Below are 22,933 nucleotides of genomic sequence, written 5' to 3' on the forward strand. Positions count from 1 at the left end.
GAATATGAAGAGCAGTTTAAAAAATTTGGGGGACACTTAAACTTCGCCTTTAAGAGTCGAACGCGATAGCATTCAAAGATCTCTGAGTGTTTTCACGCTTCCCCGCAACTGTAGCATATGTAACCGTAACGTATAAAGGGAAACGCTGGTGGCGAGTGATATATGCACGAAGGCGAGCTTTGTGGTACTTTTTTGATGGTGTGCTAGGAAACAAGCGGGCCGCGCTGCTCCTACTAAGAGAGATCTCGAACTGCAGCTCGAAAACGTTATCGTCATAAAAGGTTTCTGCTTGAGTTTCCGGGTAACAGAATCATGTGTTCTTGTATATTCAAACTACAATCTGACGCTATTATCTCTGTAACCTGTAAGTCGTACTTTACGATTTTCCTGACGCATTTTACTTTGAAAAATCTAATTAATTCAATAAGTTTTCTTGCGCCACATGGAGGGCCTGCATGGTTGGGTATGCGTGGTTCAAGATAATTATTCCAGGAAATCCAGCCTATGCCGGATTTTCTATGACACGGGACGCAGAAACACTTCCTAGCACAGCTAAATAAGGTGAGGATACGGTACGCTGCATCATCCACACAGTAATAAACAATTTCTATAAACACAACGCGTCCATATGAAGCAGTTTACACTGAACCAACTTAGTATTATGTGTAGCACAGATTTTTATTGCGTATTCTGTTCTGCTGTTGTGCATGCAGTGTTTCTTTACGTCTTAATTATTCGCGCGTTTGCTTCTGGTAATTGTGTACAATCGAGTGACTCATATGAACTATATGTACCAAATATTTATGGCAAATTTTATCTCACGTTCCTGTTTTTAAGGAATACATGACTTGCACATTTGCCGATCTGAAGTAATTTTTACGTCGTCATCGTTCGGCAGGATCTGGGACCAAACGCTGATCCCTGTCTAAGTGAGAGCTTCACCATGCTGCGAAGCCTGCATTCTTTTCTCCCGCTTTTCATATTCCACATTGCACGTGAGATAATAAACCTCTAGTTTTACTGCCATGTATTCCAATCCAGATGCTTTCTGAAATTCAAGCCATGCACCACTCGTCACTGTTCATCGGAAGGCGAAATGAATAAATACTGAAACACTGAAAACACCAACCCAGAAGGAGTTCCGACGCTTGTTATATCACTCTTGAGCCGAGTGCTTTACGAAAAATCCACGATATCACCATCGTCAGGAAAGGCTCGGGAGAAGTAAAAGAATAATATTGTGGGGCTTAACGTCCCGTCATCGCACAGTAGGTTATGAGGGAAGCAGTAGTTTAAGGCTCCGAACATAATTTTGACCACCTTTGGTTATCTAACGAGCACCTGTATCCAATTACGCGTTTCGTTCTTGCGTTCCCCTCCCATCGAGATTACGGTTGTTGCGTCCGGGATCGAATCCACGATCTTGTGCTGAGCAGTTCAACGCCATATCAGCTGACCAGACGCAGCGGTTAGAGCATGGACGAACCGCGCATCGTGAAGATTCTCGTGTTTAAAGGTGATCCAGAAGTCGAGCACCGATCATTTTCCCACCCATTCTGCGTGATCGCGACGACAGTTTGTGACGATGATTGTTACGACGTGATTGCGACAATGCGGTCGTCGTACTGACCTGTAGCTGTAGATTTACGCCAGTGTGCGTGCTCTTTTGTCCACTACTGAGCATCTAAAATATGTTTTCTTGCTGTTCTCAGGCATCCGGCGCCATGCTTTCTTGACTGGACAAGAGATAAACACTTCAAAGTACATTTTAAGGCTGTTTTGGTCGCAGCGACAGGTATAGATGACCGAGATAAAGAAAATCATGGCTCGTGGTGAAATCAGCAGCAAGAAATATGCGACCAGAAGCCGCTGGCCCAAAAAAAAAAGTGTTTAACGTTTCTAGCCAGCGTAAGCTCCCGCAGATGGAGCGCCTTCCAACACAAAGTGACAGTATCGACCGTTCAACGCCAAAATCTCCTGTCGCAATGTTGTCGCAAGGCCCGCTTCCGGGAGTCTTCGAAGCTAGTTAACGTTCTGTCGGAAGAGCAAGCGTAGCTAAGCCTTGTTTATATACCTTTCAGGAAGAAGGTGCCATGTTTCTTGGTGTGATGGGCGTGAAAAAGGGCCAACGTGAAGTACAGGCTATGTTTGGGCAGTCGGAAATTATAAGTGTAAACACGATTGCGGTAGTCAGGGGAAAAAAGTGGAAAATCCAGAAGGGGGTCAATTGTGTCTTTGCAATATGCGAAAAACAACTGGTCATTCGCTGAAGCGGAAAACAGCGTGAGTTCTAATGGTAATGGCATCATTAGCGCCAGCATGATTGAATTTTCGATAACGATAACGGATAACGGGTAACGGATAACGGATTTTCGATAACGATAACGAATAAGACATGGAAAACGGTTGCCATTCTTAAGGTAATTCGCTCTTGCTTTCTGAGATTGATAAGTTGAAAATTAGGAATTCTTTCGGAAGTGTTGTATGTTCATCATGGAAAAATCAAGCACGTGAGCGGTCTTATTGTTTATCGTTTCTGGAGATGTGAAGCACTTGAGACTTGCAAAGTGAGTCCGAGGTTTATGCGTGTCGGCTGATCAGCAACACAGTAGTCTCCCGCTGAAAGAGCTACCACAGAAATATTGGAAGAGCTCCTCTATGTGCACCTGCACGCAGGTGATAGCATAAAACGATTGCCAAGCAGCGAAAAGAACCAAGGCTACGTGGCAGCCAGGGCTCTTGCGGCTGCGCGGATCTTCTGTTAGAATACCTGCGACACGAGACACACAGACAACGTTTAGCACGTGATTTAGAGGAATTACACCGTGAATTAGAACGCAGGCCCTTCAGATCTTAGGCCCTTGGCCAACATATTCATTGCGAAGACGAGCGTTACTCCCCCCCCCCCCCTCCCAGAGATTTCTAGAAGCGAGGAATGTTCTCGGAAACTATTGGGTAGAGTTATAAGCTCACGCTATGGGATTGTTTTTACCCGACTTTTCCCAATTTAATGCCTGGATTCATGTATACCTTCATTTGAATTCATTCCGTGCTTTCTTATGTGACCTGATTTTAGTGTCGTTATGTGTCCGGACTTTGTAATCTAGTGCACCAGTGACTGGACTTTATGTTATGGTGTTTCTGGGCCGACTTTCAGTTTTAGTGGGGAATTAGTGTACTTATGTGACTGGACTTTGTCTTATTGCGAGCTGGAGTGGACTTTAATTTTGATGCGTTCAGTTCAATTCTTTATTTTTTCATGTCTCTCTGTGGAAAGGGGTAGCCAGCGAATTTAAAATTGACAACAGCTCCTAAGAACCACGTAGTACTAAGAAAAGATTCAGGACTCGTATTCACAAAAAGGTCTTACGCTGGAATTACTCGTAACAGAAAATTCCAGCGAATTCTGATGATTCACATAATAGTAGGGAGTGTGACCGGCCAATGCAAGGAGCTGTTACAAACAAGCAGCTTTATGAACTGGTCCCAACTAACTTCACGCATGACGCAGCTGATGAAGCCCTAACTAATTTTGTGGATATTTTTAAACGTTGAAGCACTGAATATTGATTCAGTACAGCTAGATGAGATGTCCAATATTGCCCAGCAGTTTGCCCAGCGCCGACAAGCAGAAATTTACTCGACAGTCAACGCGAAAGAACATCCGCGTTGAAGGCCTTACTCGCGCTAGTAAGGTTCTTGCGGTCCACGGGGCTTCACGACAGACTCTAAGAATGCCGCCCCCTACCGCTCTGTAGTGTACGCGCTTTGTTCGTGCTTGTCTCCCTTTCTTTCTATCTCCCCCTGCTACTCTGTTTTTCTTTTTATCAATCTTAACCCTTCCCCCTGCGCAGGGTAGCCAACCGGAACTACCTCTGGTTAACCTCCCTGCCTTTCTCTGCATTATTTTCCCTCTCTTTTTTACTCGACAGTCTAAGGTATAGTCCATAAGCGAGATTTCGCATCATGCAAACATAATACATGTCTCTCTTTGAATCTGTCTTTTGTTTTAATGCTGTTTCATTCGTTATGTTGTGTTGTAGATATTTGGGCGTATTTCTAAAGCAGATTTTTATTTCTCTGGCTCACTTCTGTTAGGACGAACAAATTTTCATGCCCTCTTCGAATCCCTCTTAACTTGAGCCTACAGTGTTTTGTTGGCAGTCAAAACATCGGATACATATGTAAACGATCGGAGGCAATGTACATTGCTTCCGAAGAAATATATGCTAGCCGACAAACCTGCGTACTTTCTTGCGTCGTTCAAAATCCCTTTATTATAGTCAGACGCATCGGTAATATGCATGGTTCCATGCATATCATATGGATTAACATGTATTGTTTCGTGCATACCTTTTTGTATGCAGATACATTTTTGCATATTTGTGGCTCTTTTTGTAGTGGTTATATTCCCCTATTATATATGTTTACGTTTTGTTAGTAGCCCTTACATGTCGTCAAGTGATTTTCCCGCTGGAATCTGTTCAGAGATCGATGAAGAAAAGAAAGAAGCATAATCGAATGAAAAGATTTGTTACCCAAATACAGCCCCAGCTCTTGTTCTTGTTGCTGTTGTAACTGCCATAGTATATACTTTCGAACAGATTTATTCTTCCAGCCTCGCCTGTACGTTACTGTTATTTCCTTTTCATGCCTTGACCTGTATTTCGTAACAGTAATACAAACTGAAGCTGTCGGTCTTTTTTGGAGATGCAGACCCTCTGAATTTTTTTCTTACGCAGTAAAATAAGCCTACTTCTTTTCTTACGTATCGTTATCGGGGCTTTCACCTAAACGTCAGGCATGCTTACGCGTAAGTATTGCGAAATGAACCCACTGGTCAAGAAATGGACATTGCATTGTCAGCCAAGAAAGCGTATCATGTGCAAGAGGCGATGCTTCAGACTAGGCAAGGGTGCATTCTTTGTTCAGATGACCATGACGGCAGGCGTAACGACACGCCGCTACGAAATGAATATGAGGCGTATGTGCTTACGCCCGTAAACGGGAGCAGCTGCAGCATCGACGCGTAGGATCGCCGCCACAAAATGATGCTCGAGGTCATATAAGACATGGGCGAGCCGTAAAGAAAGGGTGCGGGAGAAAACGATATGATCGCTTCATAAATATTACAACCCATATTGGGATTTCTTTCTTCGCAGCTACGCATAACACTGACGAAGGGTGGAACGACACATTTCACGCAGTAGCTACACCTGTGTGAGGAGCTATGCAAGAAGAGGCATTATTCAGAGCGCGTCGTCTGTGGTCAGAAAGCGAATGTCGAAGGTACTCATTTGCTTCATGCATCGTTGATAATAGCCCCTATGGGTTGTCCAACGAATGTAATAAACACTGTTACCCTACTCGAGAATACTATTTTTCGACTGAATTCATAGACTGAAAACTGGACAGTTAAATTATGGTCTTCAAACACTATATTACAATCTTTCAACCACATTCAACCAATACGAACTAAAAGACGTAGCCGTAAGCCACGTAACTAAGAACACGTTGCTAAAAAATCTTCTTGTGAACGCTTGCAATTCGCGTTGCTTGAGAGGTAAAAACTTCCCCTTCTGTCACCGTTTTGAATACAAAATTTGAACACAAACTAAAGTTTTTAGGTTTTAGGTTCCAAACGAAGATATTATTTTGAAGCACGCCATAGTGGCGTACTGCGGATTAATTTAGGCCACCTGGGGTTCTTGAACGTGCCCTCGATGCACAGTACGCGGGTGGTCTTTCATTGCACCCGCATCGAATTGCGGCCGGCGCGGCCGGGATACGATCCCGCGTTCTCGGGCTTAGCAGCATCACATAAAAAACTGAACAAGTTTGAATAGGTAATTACCCCTGCGGTTAACGAAGTGAACACGTGTTCGATATAGGGAATCGCGCACAAAAGCGCACAAAATTTACAAAGAGAAAGACAAGCGTGATCTCTTGAGTGTTTGTGTGTTTGCGAGCCTATACGCGGCTCTTCCGTCTAATAAAGAGGAAGTAACGTTCGGTCACTGGAGCAGCGGGAAGTTTTGCTTCTCACATATATATATATATATATATATATATATATATATATATATATATATATATACATATATATATATATATATATATATATATATATATATATATATATATATATATATATATATATATATATATATATATATCACAAGCGTGATCTCTTGAGTGTTTGTGTGTTTGCGAGCCTATACGCGGCTCTTCCGTCTAATGAAGAGGAAGTAACGTTCGGTCACTGGAGCAGCGGGAAGTTTTGCTTCTCATATATGTATATATATACCTTGTTTTACTCTTCCTTGTCGTCGTCTCCCATTCGCTGTTTCTTCTTCTGCAAGTGCGCTTCCTCTTCCTTACAATATGAATATATACGATATGTTATATACGATTGGTTGAAGTTGAAGAGTCGTCGAACACATGACCTTTGGTTTTAATGGAGGCGAAGTTAATTAAGATATAGTCAGTTAAGGCACTCGAACCCGCAATCTTTGGTGGGAGTGGAACCCTGGGACTTTGTGGGTGTCGCACACTATGATTTTGGTGGTAATTAAGGCGAAGTTAATTAAGGCACCGAACCCACGACGTCTGCTGGGAGTCGAACGCACGAGCACAGGTGGGAGACAAACCTACGAACACTGGTTTTAATGAGGGTGAAGTTAATTAAGGCACAGTTAATTAGGATAGAGTTAATACAGGCACTCGAACTGATGACTTTTTTGGGATTCGAACCCTCTACCTTTGGAAATAAAAGGAATGACTAAGCGAAGTACACTATGCGAATCAAGGGGGATGACTAAGCGAATTAAGAGGGATGTCTAAGCGAAGTAGACTAAGCGAATGAAAGGGAATGTGTACCTCATGTGCCCGTCTTTATTGCATCGGCACTTGGGCTTTCGCCTTCAAGTCGTCTTAGAGATAACATAAAAGGCCCTGTGAATTCTTTGTATTGTTGAAGTGATCTTATATAGCCTAAAAACTGTTCATGCAATTTTAATGGGGAATGTTGAAATGCAGAAATATAAACAGAAACCATGATATACAACGAAATAATTACAGCAACACAAATTTGTGAGTGAAGAGGTCGTCAACAATACCGTTGTTAATGTACCGTGAATTATTAATATGACGATTATTATGATGCTAAAATAGGCATGTCCTGCGCAAAAAAAAAGGCGCTGTTCTCTCATTGCTGATTGTAACAGATAACCCACATCACTCTGCGCATTTGGCGTAGTCACGGCGGGTGCTCATCACCGGACACGGGGCACAAAAATAAAAGCCGCTTTTTTATTTTAAATTCGCAGTTTAACTTCATTCATCCTTTAGAATTGCCAGCAAGGCATACCTAACACGCTACCACGACGCTCAACCAGACATGAGAGCAGCGAAGCAGTACACTTGTCTACAACATGCCGCAAGTAATATCCTCTGGTCGTCCCGTTTCTATCTTCGGTCTCTGTCCGTGTTGGCAGCTGCTCCCTCGATCCCAGAGGTAAACACTATCAATGCACGCAATCTGGTCACGCAGGAAGCGGCCACCCCAGATGTCCCTCGTCAACGTCTGCTCCTCCCGTATACGACATCTTTGATTAAAGGCATCTCAGCACGCTGCTTGCCAGCACGGGAGGCCGTGTGATCATTGCACGCCGTTCGGAGAATGGTTCTCGGGCAGCGATGGAGAGCGCTCTGGGCTCGTTTTCTCGTTGTCCAATCAACAGGAATTCTTCAAAGCCGTTAGTAGCGAATAAATATCCAAGCACAGTGATAACACCCATAAGCTTGCGACCAGTTTGTAGGGAGCAGCCTGTCTTACTTGCTACCGATTACGACCGCGCGGTGCACTTCTTCAAGCTGTTCCTGTTGCGCTTGATCAAGTTCTACTTGCTATTACGTGGAGTCACATCATCTCTCAACACAAACGCAAAACAAGTGCAATGTAACAGTAGTTGTTTTAGAACACATCAATCGCTTCTTTCTTCTTATATATTTCTTTTTCTTTGGAGGGGTGGGACGTGGAGTGTAGCATATTTTGGCAGCTTGAGATAGGCGGCCTGTAATAGACCAGCGGTACATCAGGTAGGCGTTTTATACCTTCTCAGACCTAGTCTACAAACAACAACAACAACAACAACAACAACAACAACAACAATATAAAAAATTGCATTGATTCTTCAGATATGATGAAAAATCTCCCAGCCGTCCTAATTGTGTGCGACGTTGACTTCGTCCTTACTTGCAGGGCGTATACGCACGGAAGCTTTAATGCTTCTTAAAACCGCGTTATTTACTTATATTTCGTATGTCGTGGCATATTTCTGAGGTGAAACTTTTGAAAAAAAAATTATAATGTATTCTAGGCAAAATTAAAGGCACGTAAAAAGAAATTCTAGTTTTCCTCATCTAAAATTTCATTAGGTGTCTGCGACATGTGAAAAATCCTGTCATTGTTTGGGGCGTTAGCTTAAAGGCTCTCACCTCAGCAATAATGAAAACGTTATGACGTAATTTCATTCGCTACATAGCAAACCACGTGCAGGGTAACCTAACAGGAAGCGTCGTGGGAGTCTCCAATCTTGGCCATACAGGCATGGGTCAGTTCGCGACAGCAATTTAGAGTGGGCCAAGTCATGAGACAAGTAACATATTTTTGCCTGTCTTCGTGGATATTTCTTAAAGTGTACGAATAAATATGAAATGACATATGAAATGAAACTTTTCAATGCAATCTGCACCTTGGCTGTCACCTTTTTGTCTCTAGAGAACATGTTGTAGCGGTAACTCAAAAGCAGTGCTTTCATCACCCATACGCTGGCATGTTGTGGCCCTATTCTGACGAGTCTGAACAAGTGCGCTTTAATGCGTCGCTTACGTTGTCGCGCAAGCGCTTTATTATAGGGCAGAGCGTGAGTTGTTAGGCCACCGATGCGAAATACAGAGTTAAATTAAGACCAAGACTCTGTGAAAAGACAGAAAAAGGATGAAGAAATTGCGAGAACGTGATGCGCCTATACATCACTTTCGGACATTTAGCTTTTGAGTTTACGAAACAGGAACAAGTAATAACACAGCCATTTTCGTTTTTTTCTTCCTTTGGCGCAGTATGGTTGGCTACAGTAGCGGAAATTAATATTCCAAGGTCGATTGGATCGATTTTCAGGGGATATTGTATTATCACCTATCATCCGCTATTCTTTCCGCTCCCATACACGCACCATACTTCCTCATCTGCTGCTTTGTGGGCCGGCCCTGGTAACCAGCCGGGTAGGCATAGATCAGCCATCTGTCCTTTTATGGACACCATGATGTTCATCTTGCTATAACATAAATGCAATGTCTGTGAAAGAGCGTGATGTATAACGAATCGTCAAAGGAGCACCTAGCGAGCTAGTTCCATTATAGAACTGCATAGAGAATGCTACTTTTCGTTGACATTGGATTTGTTTCTTATATTATTACATGAAAAATTGGAAGGTCTTTACTCGATTGCCATTGGGAGAAAATTACGACACGTTCAATATTGCGTGTGGTATGATAATTATTTGACCGTGCTGGTGGGGCATTGCAAGGAATAGCGTTATAAAGATACTAACGATGAAGTAGGACATGACACGTATGTTTAGAAAGATAGTGTGAGCATTTGTCATTGACCAGAGCTATTAGTATTCATAATTACTTACGGTCTGTTATGGTTTTGGCACAGGCTTGCTATGATCCTATCATACCATACAGAGTGTTCATTCTGTATTGAATGTTGCAGAAGCCTAAATAAATAAAATTTCCATAAAGCTTCGAACTTCTTGTTTTTTTATGTGATGACCTTTTCGTCGCCAACTACAAGCATTAAAATTATTCTATTTAAGCATGTTATGAATATTCACTGCCTGGCATGAATATTATTAGCTCGTTGCTATTAACAGAAGTATAAAAGTGAAACATTTATTTCAGATTAATAACATCCTAAGATATCAAAGCAGCAGAGAAAGAAAAAGAAAAAGATACAAACATCCAACCCCACAAACTCGGAAGCCGTCAAGAGCGACGACCTTCAAGTCCAGCTTCGGGCTTGTCAAAGGCCCTGCGAGAGGGCTAAAGATCACGGTCTTCCGCCGCTGGCGTGGGCATGCGGCCCGCGACTACGACAACGTAGTCCCTTAGGACCAATTGAAGTTTCTTGTCTGTATGTCTGTTATTCATCCCTGCCCTTCGGCTGCATCAGCGCCCACCTTTCTAAACATTATTACACAAAAAAACCTTCTGGCCTAGCAACGTAGGTAATAAATTTTTCCCTAGAAACCACAATATCATATATTTCTGTTCACTACTGTAAGTGCAAGGTGATAATCTTTTCAGCATTTTACTTGATTTATCTTGTGTCACCTGTGCACATGTATCAGGCTTTTGATGCCCACGCTTCCACTTCGCTGTCGTGCTTCAATGTTTAAGGGGGTTTTTTATAAGGAAACCATATTTTTTTTCAGACGAAACAGCATCTTTTTTTTTATGCACAATCCAGTAAGGATCATGCACTATTCCTAGGCACCGAATGACAGAAAACAACCTGCGAAATTGCTATGTCTCCTTTTCCCCACACATGCCCTGTATTTGCGTTGCATGCTCTGCCATCTTTTGTAACATCTTCTTTAACTTTAGCATCTTCATTTATTATAGCACAAACTTTGAAGGTTCTTCTTTTTACCTCCCAAACAAAGGTATAAATAAAACCCTCCCTCATGCAAGCGTAGTAGCTTGAAGCGCAGTTTTTAACGTAACTGCCATAACCAGCAGCGGATATTGGATATGGTGAAAAGTAAGTATTGAGCCCGACTGCCATTACGTTTGCGCGGGTGGCATAATGAAAAATTGAAGCAAGTCATCTTCGAGGCAGTGAAATTTCTATCACGTTTTGCCACGCCGTTATAGCTTGCACGCGATGCGTGTTCAGGCCAAGTTTGAACAAATGCAGGCAGAATTCTCGGGAAGCTTTTGACTTTGCGATTGGAGCGATCGCATATTTTAATATTCCCTGCGCCTTCGTCTACGCGCCTGTGTCACAGAATTTACGAATGGATCGTAATAGCACGAAAATTCCGCTCGAACGACGTACGCTGCCTGCGGCTGCTGTGCGAAATGGGCCTTCGTCGTGCCTTTAACGGCATGCGGCGCTTTTGGTTAAAGGGTCTCTCTTTTTGCGGAAAGGTTGTGCAAGGTAATTGTGTTGTGCGTGTGCGGAATCGCGAGTCAGTGTTCCTTTACGAATAACGTCATCATGTGTGTATGGTGCCACATAAAAGCGTTCTTATTATTCTTTGTTCTGATTTAGCGAGAACAATAAGATGGCGTCGGTTATGCGCAATGGAGAAAACTAATGGCTTTTTAGACTTTGCCGACTCAGTATTTCGTTGGAGACGCGTGTTTCTCGTCGCACGGATAGCCTTGTGTTAATAATTAGAATAAAAGGGGCCAATTAAGCCAATTCGAAGAGGTAGCAGATAACGCCTTGTTCTTTTGAAACATCTTCTTTTTCTCAATAATGTTATCGCAGTCATTTGTCTACGCATATGATAGAGATCATGACTTGGTGATCAGCAAGTAGGTGATGCGTTGTTGATAGGGCTATTACATGTGACCTCGCTTGTATCTCACCCGTGAATGTTTGTTAACCCTGTCAATAATCACGCTGTGAATATTATGAAAGGCAAAGGCTTTCTTAGTGAGTTAGTCCTCCGCCACTCCCTCTCGTTTTTATATCTGGTATGTTTCTGGACTGTGTCAGTGGACCGATTCCAAAAATAGGGCAAAGCAAAATTTTCATCCATTGGTAGTGCTTGTAACCCCATGCACTACAGTGGTGCTCCCGGGAGGTGATATCTTCACAGGAGGTATCAATGCTATCAGCCCCTGTGGTACCGGTGGTAAGGGGAGCGTTCTTGCGTTCTTCTCTAGTGACAGCTAGCGTTTTGGGACGCTATAGCCGGGACACTGCACCTATAGTCCAAGCGAAAAACACTGTTGGTTAGACGGTGCGGGCCTCTCGGAGAAAACTGTATGTTTCATTCGCGCCATTTTTCAACTCGATCAGAAAGACATGGTTTTTCATCGACTTCAACTGGAGGTAGAATAGCCTTCACATTTTTGTATTGTTTCATTTTCAAGCTCGGAACATTTGCAGGATTTTTGCGCATTTTTGACGTGTCAGAGAAATGGAGAAGCAGGCGCTTCTGACAGGCACCCAGAAGTTTGAATATACTGAGAAAAAAAAAAGCGACCAACAAGTATGAGTGTTTTCACCTTGACAGTCACCTGTATCGCCATAAATTTGGCATGCGTATCTGGTATTTGCAGACGTCTGATTTAGAATCAGACTAACGGTTGCATATCCGCTATTGGGCCGAATGCAACCATTGCTATTATGTCCGCTTTGGTAGCGCTTGGGCGAGCGATATTGTAATCGCTGAGAAGTTTATCTGCACTTCTTGATTTTGCAAGCGCGTTTCAGAAACTGTGATGGACAAATTATATGCCTATTATAGAGCTGCTGTTCGATAGGTATAAAAGCTGTTTGCGAAGTCCACACACGGGAACTCCTAAATTCAAATTCATGCAGAATATTCCATTTTACAGATGGTTCATCTTTGCACAAAAATTGGGTGAACTTGCACCGACTGTCGAAGTTCCGTCTTAAAGCTTATTGGAGAAACAACAAGCAAGAAAACTCTGTTGCATGTATTATTCGGTGTTTGGTGCGCCCGGCCAACTTCTACAGCTGCATACAACTTCGTTTCTCATTATATTTATTATTTGCCAAATAGGACACTTTCGCGTAGGAGCGTCGTTTGTTTCCTGGTGGCAGCTAGAGCGTTCGGGTTTCACGTCCGGAAATCCAACACGCCGCATTGAATGGACGCGAAAGTAGTAGTACAGCTACGAGCATAATAGAATCCGACATTCTACAGCGACTGCAAACATGCCCGTGCTTTACCACAAACTCTTCTTTTTCTTTCGACTCTATCAACTCGGGTCGACATTTGCTCCGCCAGAGCCCCCTTTCTCCTTTCATCTAGTCACCACTCCCTTCACACGATGGTGATAAGTGACTTTTTTCTACAAGCCTATTTTAGTATAAAAAAAAGCGAGAGAGAACGATTTAAGCCACTCACGTGTTGCCTTTGTTCGTGAGTAAGTGTCGCTGCACAACTTGCAATTGGTCGGTTAAATCCAACAAAAGACATTGGACCAGATTGATGTGCGCTCTTGTGCAATGGTAGAAATGTATTTTCTCTTTCTTTTTATATCCATGGGTGGCGCCGACCCAGTAATGTGCTCAGTATAGATCGGAGGAGTCCTAAGAAAAGAAGCAAGCCACCGCTGATATCGGACCGAAAGAATGGACCATTTACGTGCCTGGTCGTAACTCTCCCCCGTTGCTATTTATTGCCCATCATTTTTGTTTCCTTTCTTTCCTTTCTTCATACAGTATAGTAGCATTTGCCGTGTTTTATGACGCCTCTGGACGTTGCCATGGCGTCTTTTACATTTTACCTCAGCGTTATCATTTACTTTTCGGTCATTTCCGTATCGCACGACTGACGAAAACTACATTTATTGACACTTTATTCACCATTATTTTTTTTTTGCTTTTCTTCGCTTTATACTAGCACATGCTTGTATCCTGTGTTGGCGATGGTAGTTCCACCTCTTGTTCGCTGTCATTCCCCGTCTTCTGCTGTCTTGACGCTTTACGTTACAGCACACAAAACACGCCATATGCATAGCTCCAAAGCATACCCCATTCTGGGACACGGAATTCTTGTGAGGCTCACCTAATAGAGGCGTATACGTTGGGCGCAGTGCGCTGCTGTGCTGCTAGTTCTGAATTAGTGAAAGGAGAAGCGGAAAACATAGAAAAAAAGAGAAAAATTCGGAGTGCTGAATAAATAATATAATCAGTTAAGCATCTGAACGCCGAAGTCGTATTTGATTACTGTTCCTGATAAGCGCACGACATATTTTATACTAAGTTGGAGAGCGGTCTAGTTGGTATTGCATTTCTAGGAAACTTTAAGCGCGAAGGATACTGCAGTAACGACTGGACTTGAGTTTAAAGTTTATATATATATATATATATATATATATATATATATATATATATATATATATATATATATATATATATATATATATGTGTGTGTGTGTGTGTGTGTGTGTGTGTGTGTGTGTGTGTGTGTGTGTGTGTGTGTGTGTGTGTGTGTGTTCATTTATTTGTTATATGAACTAGTAAATTCTATGTACCATGGTATCGAAAAGCCCCAGTACCTTTATTTATACAAACCGTATTTTCAGGCACTAGAAGTGTGGCTCTAGGGCAACTAGAACAGGCACCTAAACCCTGCATGATAGGGGCCGAAATAGACTCTTTAAACTTCTCTCAAATAACGACCTCTTTTATCTATTCCACGTGTATAGCCCATTTCCATGGCGAGAAAGGGAGGTAGTGTTCATCTGTGAAGTCTGAAAGGCAGCAACCACATTGTGCAAACCTTAATTTCACAGTGTTTTGACAGACACATGAGAGGTAGCTTTTTGTCAAGAATGTAGGGGAAAGATTTATTTCAAATCTGTTCTGACGCTGTAGGTAGCAGGTAGTGTATAACTAATAGCCAAACTTCCTCTCTTATAATGGCGCATTCTTCGGAACAAGCACGAAAAACATAAAACGAACAAGGAAAGCTGCTAAGTGATTAAGGATAGAAGCTACAACTGATGTGTAATGAATTTATATAAATAAATTATCACAAGAGTTTATTTGTTTAATGGTGTACGTTTACAAACCTTTGCAATTTGTATAAGAACAGTTACACATGATTATCATCTCCAGGGCTTGGGGTCAAAATGGTGCTCCATCTAAATAAAGCAGAATAGGCTAGTAGAATGAAAACGAGCGTTGAACATCGACAATGGTCAACGGCACTGTTTTACATTTCCGCATGTTCGATGACTTCATACACTCTGGAATTATTTTGAACAGAAAAAAATCCCTGTTTAGCGTCAAGGACAGAGCTCTTCTGCTCCAACTTCTTTTGACAACTGCTGCCAAACACACGAGATTCATTAAACTTGTGTTATGGCGCAGTATCTGTGTCAAGACTAGTGAACTGCTCACAAGAACAGCTCCGTAAGTGCTTCTCGTTTGTCGACATGACTTTATTCTTCAAAAAGTGTTTCTTTATATTACGGGTTAAAGCGCACAAGTATCTAGACCCATCTGTTTAGATGCCCTTATATAAATATATACAATGAAGGAGGGCAGAATCGGGAGCAGAGCTCATTCCTCATCTATTGCAGAGCTCAGTTGAGCTGCCATACAGTAATATGCCTGTGCAACCACTAAAGGAGAGGAGACCTCAAATAAGAAAACTTCGCAACTAATTTCGACAAGATTTCCAGCGTAATTTGCCCCTTTCTGCCTAACACACTCGCTACACAGTCTGCAATTAACAATATTTCGAAGTTACAGTTTACGGTGGAACTCTCTCAAAATTATTCGCATTTTCTATCACAAACCCCGCCTGTATTGTAACATGAAGTTTCCTGTCCACTGCCGAAGAAGGCGGCTTTTCTGTTCATTTTCTCTGGCGTTGCATTTCCTTGAAATTTCCTCTGACATTTTATCAGACAAGTTGTAAGAGGCCTCCAAAATCTCACTCAGCGTTGACAACGGAAACTCTTATTTCCTAGGTTACGTTGCTGGTGCGTAGCCAATGCAAAAGACCGGGCCAATTCGGACAAGTCTTCTGGAAAGAAGTAACTGGATGTGCTTTTAAAACGAAAAAGGCTACAACAAAAACATTTTAAGGTGTTGAAAGCAAAAATAAAACATTTACGTCCAAAGGACAAAATAGATATTAATAGGCACCTTGAAATCAGTACTAACCACTTTGTAACCCACAGACCATCCTTAGGCAACAAAAGGGTTGCGCCCTGGCGGGCGGAAGCTTTGCCTGTAAACTGGTCTCTATAATGAATGATCCTATAGCGCATCATATGCCGTCTATGGCCCATCATATGACCGTCTACTAAAGAGACCAGAGCAGGCAACATTTATATTACGCTCAAATGAAATGGTCACGAAGTGCAATTACACGGAGATGCCAATCAAGGACGAAATCGGTTATCACTCGAGAGAAGTATGCATCATAAATAAAAACAACGTTATGTCGCATTGTGTGTGGGTATGCAGTGGCAGTGAGAACACGAGGACGAAATACGGCCGAACATAGTGTGCCTGAAGTGTCACAGAAAAAATCAGTACTTTGAGTTGGTATCTTTACTGTAGTGTACAATTATGTTCATGTGGGTCAGGGTAGTATTATGCTGGGACACTACAGAACGATTCTTGCTTCCTACGAGAAGATATTCCAAAATAAAATAAGGAGGTGAAATATACATTCTCAATCATTCCTTCATTGTTTCAGAAGTCAGATACTTATGGACGATATATTGCGACATTTTGTCATTCTCGGGAACATCTAGGTTAAGCATAAAGGCCCGAGGATGCGAGATAGCACGTTGTCGGCGCAATGACGCCACACCGACATCAGTTGCGCTTTTTGAAAACGAAGAAAAGAAAGAAAAAAGCTGTATGCAATACACACGCTGTAACCTTCAGTACGTGCAATATTGCGACATGGTCATCAGAACACCGAGTGGTTGCTCCACCCCTTACCAATATATTTTTATTGCAGTTTGTATGAGCTGGCGCCAGCAGCCAGAGCATGACGTCCCAGTACGTTCTCTGGCGCGAAACCACACTCGTTGAGATGACCCTGGTTTAGCGGCATCGACAGTTCTGCCACCTGATTTAAGGGTACATTAAAATAGGCAAGAATAAAGTAAGTGATTCGCACCATGAATTGTGAGAGGGAGACCTATTTTCGATCGATGTCCTAGATCGTTCGCCCTGGAAAAGCACTGCGCACGAGGCAAGAGTATTCGAAAGAGAAAACAAAAAAAATTCTAAAAGCAACTGTTCTCTTTTCGGCGATGAGACCCAAAATCGAACATACGCTGCGTTCTCGAAGACAACCACACAAAAGGCGCAATGGAGAGAGGCATGATGTTAATTTCTGCTTGTTGGGTGCCGTGTGAGCGCCTGTGCTTGCTTATGATCCGTTGCATTCACCCATTTTTCGTAGATAATGTAACTGTGAAGTCTCGGAATGCCGCTGCCTTGATAAAAGCACACGCACACACACACACAAAAGGCCCCGCGATAACAAGTGCCTTGAAAGGTCGCCATTGCGGCCGAATGTTGCCGACCGCTTAATATACAGGGACAGCCAATTGATGTGTGAGTGGCTTAGCCTGAGTTGCACGAGCGAGCCTGTCTTGTACTTGCCCTGCACGGCGGCAGAAAGCGATTAAAAGAATTATGCAGAACCATGGCTCATGCTGAAATCGGTGTGAAGCAAAGCTTTTCTGAAGCGATTACTTAACCGCTATAACATTAAAAGGTGATACCTACAATTGTCCTAATCGTCATCTATGCAAAGCGAAATACTATGCAATGTTTATGTTTAATAAAGTGAAAATGAGGCATTCACCTAGTCGTAGCAACTGCTGCAATGGAAACTATACGGGTTCCTCGAAAGAAAAGCCTGGCCGTTGAAAAAGAAATCGTCCTGATCCGGGACTCGAACTCAAGATCACCGCCTTTCTGGGGGCAGCCGCTCTACGATCTGAGCTAACCGGGCGGCTAGTAGATGGGAGGGTGAAGTCACACTTATCAACAACTCGAAGCGAAGGCATGAGTTTCACGTAATACTTCTGCGGAAACCAGCAAGGTGGAGAGAAGCAATTAATAAAGTGAAAATGAGACATCCACCCAATCGTAGCAATCGCTAGAAAGGAAACCAATACGGGTACCTCGAAAGAAGAGCTTCGCAGTTGAAGAAAAATTTTCCCTGCTCCGTGTCGGGGTGCATGTTTATGCACCCTACTGATGACATTATTGTGATGCAGTGTTCGTGTTTATGCAGAAAACCATGCGCAATCTTAGCAGAAATTTAAATAGCAAGGTCATTCCATATGCCAAATCAATCGGCGTTTATTCCACCATCACCGATATAGCTGAAAAAAATTTCCACGTGTTTCTTGGAGCTCAAAACTCACTCTCCCCGTCTATTTTTCTTTCCAAACACTTTCGATCATGCTGGCTAAAATTTATTGTTCTGGCTCAGCCAAGCCAGAAAGCATCAACCATTTTTTTTTCAAAGGCGCATGGTGTGATTCAGTAGCTCAAATGGTGTGCATATCAAGACAGTGAAGTGATGTGACTCCCAAAACAACCAACATCTCAAATGTTTGAATACTTTAAGAGCTTTTGGTACCGACAAAAGCTGGTAAAATAACCAAGTATAAATTTTTTCTTGGAACGATTAGAACAACTTGTTTACGAGCATGTTTCCGGCCATTTATGTTTGCGTCTATTTCATTTGCGAATAAAAGTAGTGAAGTAATTGAATAAGTAAATATGTACCTGCAAATTGGTTTGTTGAGCTATCCGACCATAAAAACTTGCTCCAGTGTATCAAAATTTCTATCTGGGTCATTCGTTAGGTTTGCCTACTTAAATCAGAATTGTGAAGGGACAATAGGCTTGGCGTTACATGTGTGATACATTGAGCATTAAAGAATATTTGCCCTCATCATTTAACCTAAACGTTGTGCCCAGCGTCGCCGTGTAAGGATCAAATTGTGGGCCCCCCGGCAATCAGCTATTGGCAGGTATAGCTCAACCTAGGCTTTTAGCGGTTTGCGCAGGGTTTTGTGCGTTGTGCAGATGCCGTATGTATTTATGTGCATGTATCTTGTGGAACAAAGTGGCCGCTACTGGCAATGCTATAGCGGTTGAAGGCAATTCAGCAGTCGAAAGAAGAAGTTGTTCCAGAGGAAGCTATAGTGATATGCGCCATAAGCGAAAAAGACAACAAAGAAATACGTTTGCTTAAAATGACATCACTAACTGCTAGACAATAACTAAACGATGGCGTAATGAAAACGACGGGGTGGACACTGAAAGGATGGACCCTGAAAACCCTACTTCAAGCTGCCAAATATCCCGACTTCCATGGCAGTGAAATCTTCAGCCAAAAGTGGCCGAGTGACTTTGCTGTCATGTACGTAATGCAATTTGCTGTCAGAGAAGCCTCCAGAGAAGGAGGTTTGCTGGATTTGCTGTCAGAGAAGCCTCCCCAAAACACGAGTTCCTCTTCTTTTTTCATTTAATTGCAGAGTAAACCTTTTTTTTTGTTACCGTTGCAGATCATTTTCATTTTTACTTGACGTTTCGATGATCTCCGATAACTCATACGTCTGCTGGGCTTGACCACCATTTTTGTGGCCGCTGGCAATAAGCTAATGCACTCGTGCCACATCAATAATTCACTCTTGCCTTCTGACTTCGTTACACGTATCTAGTGACACGGATTACAGATTTCTTGCTCGCACAGAGAGCCTGCAATACAGCATTCATTAAAGTCGCAGTTTTTTGCCCTTCGCAGGTAAGATGGTTAAGTTTTCTTTAAATTTCCGGGAGAAAACTTTTCTTCGGACTTATACGCGACACTAGATGGTGCCCCTAAGTGTGCACGGACCTTAATGTCAAGTGGGATATGACAGGTTAAAATATCTGATTTTATGTACATTTTGTAAATGCTCTGATAAGTGCCGAGCTTGCTGTAGTGTATTTAGATTATAACTAATACTCAAGCAAAAGTCAAGTGGTGGCAATGTTTTGAAATTAGAATGTTTGTCAGTATAAACAAAAATTTAAGGGTTAGTCATGAACATTACTGTTTTCCGCTGTCTGATTTGCCCACTTTCGCGTGCCTGAAGAGATGGGAGAGGCCGGATGTGATTTGAGCATGTTTGAGTGCGAGCGCGTTTTTTTTTTTTTTGGACTTCACTGCTCAGACGTCTGTTTCCACCCCCCTGCATCGCGCCGTCTTGAGGAAAACGAGCAGGATTGATGCCGGACGTAGCCAAGCGCCAGGGGGTGGCTATTCCGGAAATTAAATTCGCAGGGCAGTATAGATCAAGCCGCTCTCATAAAGCACGTCGTTTATCAAAAAACCCCAGAAACGCAAGCACGACACATGGCTCCCGAACACCGGAAGTGTGCAGTTCTCTCTAGACCACCCTCTGACTGTTTACTTCTACTACTCTTTTTTTTTTCTTCTAATATTACGCAAGCATTCTTCTCTTCGCTATATCAAAATAGTCGGGTTTTCTAGGTTTTAACTTTAAAATTAACGTTTAGCTGGCTTTCAAGTTTGACCATTCGTTCATCATGAGACTTGAATTCGCCGAATGCTGTTTACTTGCGTTTTATTACTTACCACCGCATTTTTTTTTCATAATATCCCTGGCTCAATAAATTTTTTCCCCGTCTCTTTCTAGCCTTCCCAGATGTCTGAAAGGTCAGCAAAATGACTCTGGTCCTTACTTTTTCCTACATGACCATAAATCTAAGACTTCAATAAAAAAAATGGAAAACAAAGAGATCTACCTCTTGACGAGCCGACGCAGTGAATGAGGAGTCTTTCAAGCTATTTGCGGTTTTTTCATGAGACTCTAAACGCTCTACTCAAAAAGAACCCTCGGATCGGTTACTATGATGCATAGACTCTAAGGTGCCATGTGAGTGTGTGCTTATGACCCCGTGCGGACGTCAATGGCACTATTCAGCGTCGATTGTGGTTGACTACAAAAATGAAAAAAATAATAATTCGACATGGCTTCTGCTACCGTGCCACTCTGGATGTGCGTTAACGCCAGCACATTCATACCTGTGCTTTAGCGGGTGCATACATATGACGACACAGCTCACATGCCCAGTTCTCAACCAACTTTCTTTGCTCTTGCTTTAGCAGGCATACAGCGATCATAGGTGCCGCTATGGCCGTTCTACAAGCCACTGGACCAGGCACTCGACTTTAGAGATGCCATAACGTTGTGAACTTGTACATACGCGCCTATTTCTCTTATCATCATCATGCATCACCCCTTTTCTTCCCCGTCCCTTTTCCCAAGTGTAGAGTAGCAGGCCAGAGCATGCTATAGCTCAGGTGGACCTCTCTCTTTCACTGTAAATGAATATTACTTCTCTTGACAAGGATCATAGCCGTCTTTACACTAATGGTTTAACCACGGCGCACGGGTCAGCAGGATCAGTGATTTTTGCTGCGAAAAAGACCAGCGTAAATTATGAGACATCCCGCCAGACGACATAGACATCCGCTGAGTTTCAGCGGCTGTTTTCAGCGGCTACAATACAGCTCTACGTTGTTTGCTTTCCACTTTTGCCACCGAAGCTACGCAACTAGTCCTAGTAATTCGAGAGTTCACCACTTCGTCGAGTAAAAGCACGATGCCACGTTCTAGTGGCTGCCCAGCCTTTGTGGTGTAATGGGCCACAATGGCTTGGAAGAACATGAGAAACATCCTTCAACATAAAATGAAGCTGCTTGAGCTGCTTGTGAAGAGGGCGTGCAGGAACCCATACTTCTGTCAAGAACTCATGCACCAGCAAAACTTCAAGTGCTTGAGAATGGGGCCACACAATCCTTGTGGTGCACAGTTTCCGGCACACACATCTGCATCGTCTGAACCCTTCTCTTCCACTTCCTTCTCTGTGTGGACTATCACTACCCGAGAAAACAGTACTTTGTCAACAGCGGCTTGGTGTAGCTTTTACATTTTTTTTTGTTGCTTTCTGCATCAAAGGGAAAGATACTTCTGCTTGTGGTCACAGCAGTGGTGAGGAAACTATCGAACATGTTCTTTGCCGCTGTGCTCGCTACAACACACACAAGCAGTTACTCGTGACCATGCTGGCCGGTCTTTTACGGGTCGCTTTCGGAGCAGGCAGTCCTGGAACGCCGGCTATACACTGGTCACACCACAAGTCTGTCAAGGCACTCTTGGAGTTATTGCTTTCGACTGGCCTAATAAAGAGACTATAATTTTCCCAGACGCTATTCGCTTCCTCTACTTTTTTTTGCGCGTTTACTTCACGTCCCCGCTATCTTTCCCGTATTTGCTTCCACCCTTACGCTTCCGCCAGTGTAGGGTAGCAAACCGGAAGCTTTTATTCCGGTTAACCTCCTTGCTTTTCTCATTTAATTTCTGTCGTCTTCCACTATGTTACGCAGATCGAATCGTCGCTAGGTTATACCGCATAAGCATGCTGCGACGTCACGTCTAAGCAGAGAGCGATTCGCCGCCGGTCCTGTTATGTAAGCGTGCGTCTGGGAACCAAGGCATGCGAAGATGAAACTTCTTCACTGTGGATAGCATTAAATAAAGCTCATTTTGGCATGCTAACTTTAGCATTATTATCGCTTCGAACGTTATTTTCAATACGTTAATACGTTAGGTAATATTATTGGTGCGATATGTTCTCTGTGTTTCACCGTGCACGCATTCCTCGTGCATGACTAAACGCACGGCATACGTCGCGCAAGCACCCGGTGATAATTAATCTGTACAGACAAGACCCTCTCGCAGGCTGCCCAAAGAGTCCGCACCGGTGACACGAGCTTCGTACAGTCATGATGGTCGACCTTGTTCACACCCCAAACCTTCTGTCACGGTGTTTCACATCTTTGGATTCTAAAGGAAATGCCAACAGGTGCATATGTAGCGTCTCTCCACCGAGTAACCTTGTTGTACTCGACGGCATCTGGGTGCTCGAATTGCAAACCAGGCTATACCATGAGATGCGCGGGAGCTTTGGCTCAAGTTCGCTGAGAGCTTTTGTGGGATGGTGGCATACGCTCTCCCAGCTCAGCTCAGACGACGTCCCTTCTCAAAGCTCGAGCTTCTTGAAGCCTAGATATAACGTGGGGTG

This window comes from Dermacentor albipictus, chromosome 4, assembly GCF_038994185.2.
Source record: "Dermacentor albipictus isolate Rhodes 1998 colony chromosome 4, USDA_Dalb.pri_finalv2, whole genome shotgun sequence".
NCBI classification, from domain to species: domain Eukaryota; kingdom Metazoa; phylum Arthropoda; class Arachnida; order Ixodida; family Ixodidae; genus Dermacentor; species Dermacentor albipictus.